This window comes from Stenella coeruleoalba, assembly GCF_951394435.1.
Source record: "Stenella coeruleoalba genome assembly, contig: scaffold_37, whole genome shotgun sequence".
In the NCBI taxonomy this organism is placed as follows: Eukaryota; Metazoa; Chordata; class Mammalia; order Artiodactyla; family Delphinidae; genus Stenella; species Stenella coeruleoalba.
Window position 1 is genome coordinate 93,851 of NW_027645927.1, and position 9,486 is coordinate 103,336.

The window sequence follows — 9,486 nt, forward strand, 5'->3', positions numbered from 1 at the left end:
TCAAAAAGACACAGCCACCCCAATGTTTGGAACGGCTCTGTTTACAAGAACCTCGTTTACAGTACAAGTTCAACATCGCAGAAAGTGAAAAATGGATAAACAACTTGTGGTACTTACGTACAATGCAGTATCACTCAGCAATGAAATCTATGTCATCAGGCCCGTAGCAGCATAATGAGTAGATTCAGGTACGATGATTCTAACTGAAATAAGTCACACAGAAAAAGAAACATCATAAGATATCACTAATACACGGAATGTAAACTTGGCTACACAGGAACTGAATTCCAAAACAGAACAGGTTCTCAAATTTAGAAAACCAACTTATGCTTGCTTAAGGGGAAAGGTGAGTTGGGGTGCTGCATAAAACCAGAGATTGAAATGAGCACAGATAAAGTTCCTTAAGCCAAATATGGAATAGACAAGAGCTACTCCTTGCTCAACGAAATGGACTCAACACCGCATATTAAACGCCTAAGAATGTACCTGACTAGTAAGTATCTTAAAACCTATGGATTGCTATGTCTCCGAAAGAGAATCAAGCATGTGTACAGGGGCATAAACGCAGCAGTGATAGGATTGGAGAGGTTCGGTGAGCAAATGAAGGCCCTTTGAAGTCATATTGCATGGTACCCATTCCACGGGTTTCAACTACCCAGGTTTTAGGTATTCTTCCTTCAGCTAAAACATGCATGTGGAACCCAGAGTATGATCAACCATGTGATCGGGAAACGTGTTCAAATATGTCTCAGTTTTCGTACCCTGGTACTCGGGTGCAACATTCCAGACGCTTTACTAACACTCTCCCGACTTGGAGGGTCAGTGTCTTTAACCTCCTGATTGGCCCAGTTTGCAAATTCTGCGGAAGATGAACAGGAATAGCGAGAACCAATGAGAGACTAGCTGGAGGTGTCTGGACGGGCAAATTTAACTCTCATTTCCCACCAGGAAGAGGAATTAACCGAAGGCTCAGCGTGCCGTGCCGGAACCAGATTAGGGCCTGAAGCCATCCTGCGGTGTTGCGGCCAGCTCACAAGAAAGCGAGTTGAAGAAAGGAGCTCAGGGGCACTGTAATTCACAAACCTGCAGAGTTATAAATGACAGCTATCGTCCAAAAATAGACTGAAGTAAGGCTGCCAAGAGGACTTGAAAGCGGGGCAGAATTGCAGGAAACCAATTTCAGGAGGTAGACTGGAATTGCATTGAAAGCATAGGAAAAGAGGCAGAACGTCCACAATGATGCACTTGGCCAAAAAGGGCGTATGCGTTTTTTCCTGAATATATTCAGGAAAAAACGCATACGCCCTTTTTGGCCAACCAAGCAAGCTTGCAAAGGAAATCTGCACTACAATGAAGTCTCACTTCCCCCCGGTCAAAAGGGCCATGTGAAAAAAGTGTAAAATCCAGAAAGGCAGGACAGGCCATGGAGAACTGGGAGCCTTGTTATGCTGATGGGCGGGATGTAAATTGCCAACAGACACTCCGGAGAAGTGTATGGTGTTTCCTGAAACATCTAAAAAACAAAGCAACAGAGCCTAGGGCACTGCCACTTATGGTCCTATAGTTTAGGGAAATTAAAATAAAAAAGACACAGCCACCCCAAAGTTTGGGACGCCTCTGTTTACAAGAACCTTGTTTACCGTACAAGTTCAATATCACAGAAAGTGAAAAATGGATAAAGAACTTGTGGTACTTACGTACAATGCAGTATCACTCAGCAATGAAATCTATGTCATCAGGCCCGTAGCAGCATAATGAGTGGATTCAGGTACGATGATTCTAACTGAAATAAGTCACACAGAAAAAGAAACATCATAAGATATCACTAATACACAGAATGTAAACTTGGCTACACAGGAACTGAATTCCAAAACAGAACAGGGTCTCAAATTTAGAAAAGCAACTTATGCTTGCTTAAGGGTAAAGGTGAGTTGGGGTGCTGCATAAAACCAGAGATTGAAATGAGCACAGATAAAGTTCCTTAAGCCAAATATGGAATAGACAAGAGCTACTCCTTGCTCAACGAAATTTTATTGATTTTAATTTAATTGCTCAACGAAATTAATTGATTTTAATTTCCCTAAGCTATAGGACCATAAGTGGAAGTGCCCTAGGTTCTGTTGCTTTGTTTTTTAGATGTTTCAGAAACACCATACACTTCTCCCGAGTGGTTGTTGGCAATTTACATCCCGCCCATCAGCATAACAAGGCTCCCAGTTCTCCATGGCCTGTCCTGCCTTTCTGGATTTTACACTTTTTTCAGATGGCCCTTTTGACCGGGGGGAAGTGAGACTTCATTGTAGTGCAGATTTCCTTTGCAAGCTTGCTTGGTTGGCCAAAAAGGGCGTATGGGTTTTTTCCTGAATATATTCAGGAAAAAACGCATACGCCCTTTTTGGCCAAGTGCATCATTGTGGACGTTCTGTGGGACTCAACACCCCATATTAAACGCCTAAGAATGTACCTGACTAGTAAGTATCTTAAAACCTATGGATTGCTATGTCTCCAAAAGAGAATCAAGCGTGTGTACAGGGGCATAAACGCAGCAGTGATAGGATTGGAGAGGTTCGGTGAGCAAATGAAGACCCTTTGAAGTCATATTGCATGGGACCCATTCCACGGGTCTCAACTCTCCAGGTTTAAGGTATTCTTCCTTCAGCTAAAACATGCATGTGGAACCCAAGTATGATCAACCATGTGAACGGGAGACGTGTTCAAATAGGTCTCAGTTTTCCTCCCCTGGTACTCGGGTGCAACATTCCAGACGCTTTATTAACACTCTCCCCACTTGGAGAGTCAGCGCCTTTAACCTCCTGTTTGGCTCAGTTTGCAATTTCTGCGGAAGATGAACAGGAATAGCGAGAACCAATGAGAGGCTAGCTTTAAGTGTCTGGACGGGCAAATTTAACTCTCATTTCCCACCAGGAAGAGGAAATAACCAAAGGCTCAGTGTGCCGTGCCGGAACCAGATTAGGGCCTGAAGCCATCCTGCGGTGTTGCGGCCAGCTCAAAAGAAACCGAGTTGAAGAAAGGAGCTCAGGGGCACTGTAATTCACAAACCTGCAGAGTCATAAATGACAGCTATCGTCCAAAAATAGACTGAAGTAAGGCTGCCAAGAGGACTTGAAAGCGGGGCAGAATTGCAGGAAACCGATTTCAGGAGGTAGACTGGAATTGCATTGAAAGCATAGGAAAAGAGGCAGAACGTCCACAATGATGCACTTGGCCAAAAAGGGCGTATGCGTTTTTTCCTGAATATATTCAGGAAAAAACGCATACGCCCTTTTTGGCCAACCAAGCAAGCTTGCAAAGGAAATCTGCACTACAATGAAGTCTCACTTCCCCCCGGTCAAAAGGGCCATGTGAAAAAAGTGTAAAATCCAGAAAGGCAGGACAGGCCATGGAGAACTGGGAGCCTTGTTATGCTGATGGGCGGGATGTAAATTGCCAACAACCACTCGGGAGAAGTGTATGGTGTTTCCTGAAACATCTAAAAAACAAAGCAACAGAACCTAGGGCACTTCCACTTATGGTCCTATAGCTTAGGGAAATTAAAATCAAAAAGACACAGCCACCCCAAAGTTTGGGACGCCTCTGTTTACAAGAAACTTGTTTACCGTACAAGTTCAATATCACAGAAAGTGAAAAATGGATAAAGAACTTGTGGTACTTACGTACAATGCAGTATCACTCAGCAATGAAATCTATGTCATCAGGCCCGTAGCAGCATAATGAGTGGATTCAGGTACGATGATTCTAACTGAAATAAGTCACACAGAAAAAGAAACATCATAAGATATCACTAATACACAGAATGTAAACTTGGCTACACAGGAACTGAATTCCAAAACAGAACAGGGTCTCAAATTTAGAAAAGCAACTTATGCTTGCTTAAGGGGAAAGGTGAGTTGGGGTGCTGCATAAAACCAGAGATTGAAATGAGCACAGATAAAGTTCCTTAAGCCAAATATGGAATAGACAAGAGCTACTCCTTGCTCAACGAAATGGACTCAACACCCCATATTAAACGCCTAAGAATGTACCTGACTAGTAAGTATCTTAAAACCTATGGATTGCTATGTCTCCAAAAGAGAATCAAGCGTGTGTACAGGGGCATAAACGCAGCAGTGATAGGATTGGAGAGGTTCGGTGAGCAAATGAAGACCCTTTGAAGTCATATTGCATGGGACCCATTCCACGGGTCTCAACTCTCCAGGTTTAAGGTATTCTTCCTTCAGCTAAAACATGCATGTGGAACCCAAGTATGATCAACCATGTGAACGGGAGACGTGTTCAAATGTGTCGCAGTTTTCCTCCCCTGGTACTCGGGTGCAACATTCCAGACGCTTTACTAACACTCTCCCCACTTGGAGAGTCAGCGCCTTTAACCTCCTGTTTGGCCCAGTTTGCAATTTCTGCGGAAGATGAACAGGAATAGCGAGAACCAATGAGAGACTAGCTGGAGGTGTCTGGACGGGCAAATTTAACTCTCATTTCCCACCAGGAAGAGGAAATAACCAAAGGCTCAGCGTGCCGTGCCGGAACCAGATTAGGGCCTGAAGCCATCCTGCAGTGTTGCGGCCAGGTCACAAGAAAGCAAGTTGAAGAAAGGAGCTCAGGGGCACTGTAATTCACAAACCTGCAGAGTTATAAATGACAGCTATCGTCCAAAAATAGACTGAAGTAAGGCTGCCAAGAGGACTTGAAAGAGGGGCAGAATTGCAGGAAACCAATTTCAGGAGGTAGACTGGAATTGCATTGAAAGCATAGGAAAAGAGGCAGAACGTCCACAATGATGCACTTGGCCAAAAAGGGCGTATGCGTTTTTTCCTGAATATATTCAGGAAAAAACGCATACGCCCTTTTTGGCCAACCAAGCAAGCTTGCAAAGGAAATCTGCACTACAATGAAGTCTCACTTCCCCCCGGTCAAAAGGGCCATCTGAAAAAAGTGTAAAATCCAGAAAGGCAGGACAGGCCATGGAGAACTGGGAGCCTTGTTATGCTGATGGGAGGGATGTAAATTGCCAACAACCACTCGGGAGAAGTGTATGGTGCTTCCTGAAACATCTAAAAAACAAAGCAACAGAACCTAGGGCACTTCCACTTATGGTCCTATAGCTTAGGAAAATTAAAATCAAAAAGACACAGCCACCCCAAAGTTTGGGACGCCTCTGTTTACAAGAACCTCATTTACCGTACAAGTTCAATATCACAGAGAGTGAAAAATGGATAAAGAACTTGTGGTACTTACGTACAATGCAGTATCACTCAGCAATGAAATCTATGTCATCAGGCCCGTAGCAGCATAATGAGTGGATTCAGGTACGATGATTCTAACTGAAATAAGTCACACAGAAAAAGAAACATCATAAGGTATCACTAATACACAGAATGTAAACTTGGCTACACAGGAACTGAATTCCAAAACACAACAGGGTCTCAAATTTAGAAAAGCAACTTATGCTTGCTTAAGGGGAAAGGTGAGTTGGGGTGCTGCATAAAACCAGAGATTGAAATGAGCACAGATAAAGGTCCTTAAGCCAAATATGGAATAGACAAGAGCTACTCCTTGCTCAACGAAATGGACTCAACACCGCATATTAAACGCTTAAGAATGTACCTGACTAGTAAGTATCGTAAAACCTATGGATTGCTATGACTCCAAAAGAGAATCAAGCGTGTGTACAGGGGCATAAACGCAGCAGTGATAGGATTGGAGAGGTTCGGTGAGCAAATGAAGACCCTTTGAAGTCATATTGCATGGTACCCATTCCACGGGTTTCAACTACCCAGGTTTAAGGTATTCTTCCTTCAGCTAAAACATGCATGTAGAACCTAGAGTATGATCAACGATGTGATCAGGAGACGTGTTCAAATATGTCTCAGTTTTCGTACCCTGGTACTCGGGTGCAACATTCCAGACGCTTTACTAACACTCTCCCCACTTGGAGAGTCAGCGCCTTTAACCTCCTGTTTGGCCCAGTTTGCAATTTCTGCGGAAGATGAACAGGAATAGGGAGAACCAATGAGAGACTAGCTGGAGGTGTCTGGACGGGTAAATTTAACTCTCATTTCCCACCAGGAAGAGGAAATAACCAAAGGCTCAGCGTGCCGTGCCGGTAGCAGATTAGGGCCTGAAGCCATCCTGCGGTGTTGCGGCCAGCTCACAAGAAAGCGAGTTGAAGAAAGGAGCTCAGGGGCACTGTAATTCACAAACCTGCAGAGTTATAAATGACAGCTATCGTCCAAAAATAGACTGAAGTAAGGCTGCCAAGAGGACTTGAAAGCGGGGCAGAATTGCAGGAAACCGATTTCAGGAGGTAGACTGGAATTGCATTGAAAGCATAGGAAAAGAGGCAGAACGTCCACAATGATGCACTTGGCCAAAAAGGGCGTATGCGTTTTTTCCTGAATATATTCAGGAAAAAACGCATACGCCCTTTTTGGCCAACCAAGCAAGCTTGCAAAGGAAATCTGCACTACAATGAAGTCTCACTTCCCCCCGGTCAAAAGGGCCATCTGAAAAAAGTGTAAAATCCAGAAAGGCAGGACAGGCCATGGAGAACTGGGAGCCTTGTTATGCTGATGGGCGGGATGTAAATTGCCAACAGACACTCGGGAGAAGTGTATGGTATTTCCTGAAACATCTAAAAAACAAAGCAACAGAGCCTAGGGCACTGCCACTTATGGTCCTATAGCTTAGGGAAATTAAAATCAAAAAGACACAGCCACCCCATAGTTTGGGACGCCTCTGTTTACAAGAACCTCGTTTACAGTACAAGTTCAACATCGCAGAAAGTGAAAAATGGATAAAGAACTTGTGGTATTTACTTACAACGCAGTATCACTCAGCAATGAAATCTATGTCATCAGGCCCGTAGCAGCATAATGAGTGGATTCAGGTACGATGATTCTAACTGAAATAAGTCACACAGAAAAAGAAACATCATAAGATATCACTAATACACGGAATGTAAACTTGGCTACACAGGAACTGCATTCCAAAACAGAAGAGGGTCTCAAATTTAGAAAACCAACTTATGCTTGCTTAAGGGTAAAGGTGAGTTGGGGTGCTGCATAAAACCAGAGATTGAAATGAGCACAGATAAATTTCCTTAAGTCAAATATGGAATAGACAAGAGCTACTCCTTGCTCAACGAAATGGACTCAACACCGCATATTAAATGCCTAAGAATGTACCTGACTAGTAAGTATCGTAAAACCTATGGATTGCTATGTCTCCAAAAGAGAATCAAGCGTGTGTACAGGGGCATAAACGCAGCAGTGATAGGATTGGAGAGGTTCGGTGAGCAAATGAAGACCCTTTGAAGTCATATTGCATGGTACCCATTACACGGGTCTCAACTCTCCAGGTTTAAGGTATTCTTCCTTCAGCTAAAACATGCATGTGGAACCCAAGTATGATCAGCCATGTGAACGGGAGACGTGTTCAAATATGTCTCAGTTTTCCTCCCCTGGTACTCAGGTGCAACATTCCAGACGCTTTACTAACACTCTCCCCACTTGGAGAGTCAGCGCCTTTAACCTCCTGTTTGGCTCAGTTTGCAATTTCTGCGGAAGATGAACAGGAATAGCGAGAACCAATGAGAGGCTAGCTGGAGGTTTCTGGACGGGCAAATTTAACTCTCATTTCCCACCAGGAAGAGGAAATAACCAAAGGCTCAGTGTGCCGTGCCGGAACCAGATTAGGGCCTGAAGCCATCCTGCGGTGTTGCGGCCAGCTCACAAGAAAGCGAGTTGAAGAAAGGAGCTCAGGGGCACTGTAATTCACAAACCTGCAGAGTTATAAATGACAGCTATCGTCCAAAAATAGACTGAAGTAAGGCTGCCAAGAGGACTTGAAAGCGGGGCAGAATTGCAGGAAACCAATTTCAGGAGGTAGACTGGAATTGCATTGAAAGCATAGGAAAAGAGGCAGAACGTCCACAATGATGCACTTGGCCAAAAAGGGCGTATGCGTTTTTTCCTGAATATATTCAGGAAAAAACGCATACGCCCTTTTTGGCCAACCAAGCAAGCTTGCAAAGGAAATCTGCACTACAATGAAGTCTCACTTCCCCCCGGTCAAAAGGGCCATCTGAAAAAAGTGTAAAATCCAGAAAGGCAACAGGCCATGGAGAACTGGGAGCCTTGTTATGCTGATGGGCGGGATGTAAATTGCCAACAGACACTTGGGAGAAGTGTATGGTGTTTCCTGAAACATCTAAAAAACAAAGCAACAGAGCCTAGGGCACTTCCACTTATGGTCCTATAGCTTAGGGAAATTAAAATCAAAAAGACACAGCCACCCCAAAGTTTGGAACGGCTCTGTTTACAAGAACCTCGTTTACAGTACAAGTTCAACATCGCAGAAAGTGAAAAATGGATAAAGAAGTTGTGGTATTTACTTACAAAGCAATATCACTCAGCAATGAAATCTGTGTCATCAGGCCCTTAGCAGCACAATGAGTGGATTCAGGTATGATGATTCTAACTGAAATAAGTCACACAGAAAAAGAAACATCATAAGATATCAGTAATACACGGAATGTAAACTTGGCTACACAGGAACTGAATTACAGAACAGGACAGGGTCTCAAATTTAGAAAACCAACTTATGCTTGCTTAAGGGGAAAGGTGAGTTGGGGTGCTGCATAAAACCAGAGATTGAAATGAGCACAGATAAAGTTCCTTAAGCCAAATATGGAATAGACAAGAGCTACTCCTTGCTCAACGAAATGGACTCAACACCGCATATTACACGCCTAAGAATGTACCTGACTAGTAAGTATCTTAAAACCTATGGATTGCTATGTCTCTGAAAGAGAATCAAGCATGTGTACAGGGGCATAAACGCAGCAGTGATAGGATTGGAGAGGTTCGGTGAGCAAATGAAGACCCTTTGAAATCATATTGCATGGTACCCATTCCACGGGTTTCAAATACCCAGGTTTTAGGTATTCTTCCTTCAGCTAAAACATGCATGTGGAACCCAGAGTATGATCAACCATGTGATCGGGAGACGTGTTCAAATATGTCTCAGTTTTCGTACCCTGGTACTCGGGTGCAACATTCCAGACGCTTTACTAACACTCTCCCGACTTGGAGAGTCAGTGTCTTTAACCTCCTGTTTGGCCCAGTTTGCAATTTCTGCGGAAGATGAACAGGAATAGCGAGAACCAATGAGAGACTAGCTGGAGGTGTCAGGACGGGCAAATTTAACTCTCATTTCCCACCAGGAAGAGGAAATAACCAAAGGCTCAGCGTGCCGTGCCGGAACCAGATTAGGGCCTGAAGCCATCCTGCGGTGTTGCGGCCAGCTCACAAGAAAGCGAGTTGAAGAAAGGAGCTCAGGGGTACTGTAATTCACAAACCTGCAGAGTTATAAATGACAGCTATCGTCCAAAAATAGACTGAAGTAAGGCTGCCAAGAGGACTTGAAAGCGGGGCAGAATTGCAGGAAACCGATTTCAGGAGGTAGACT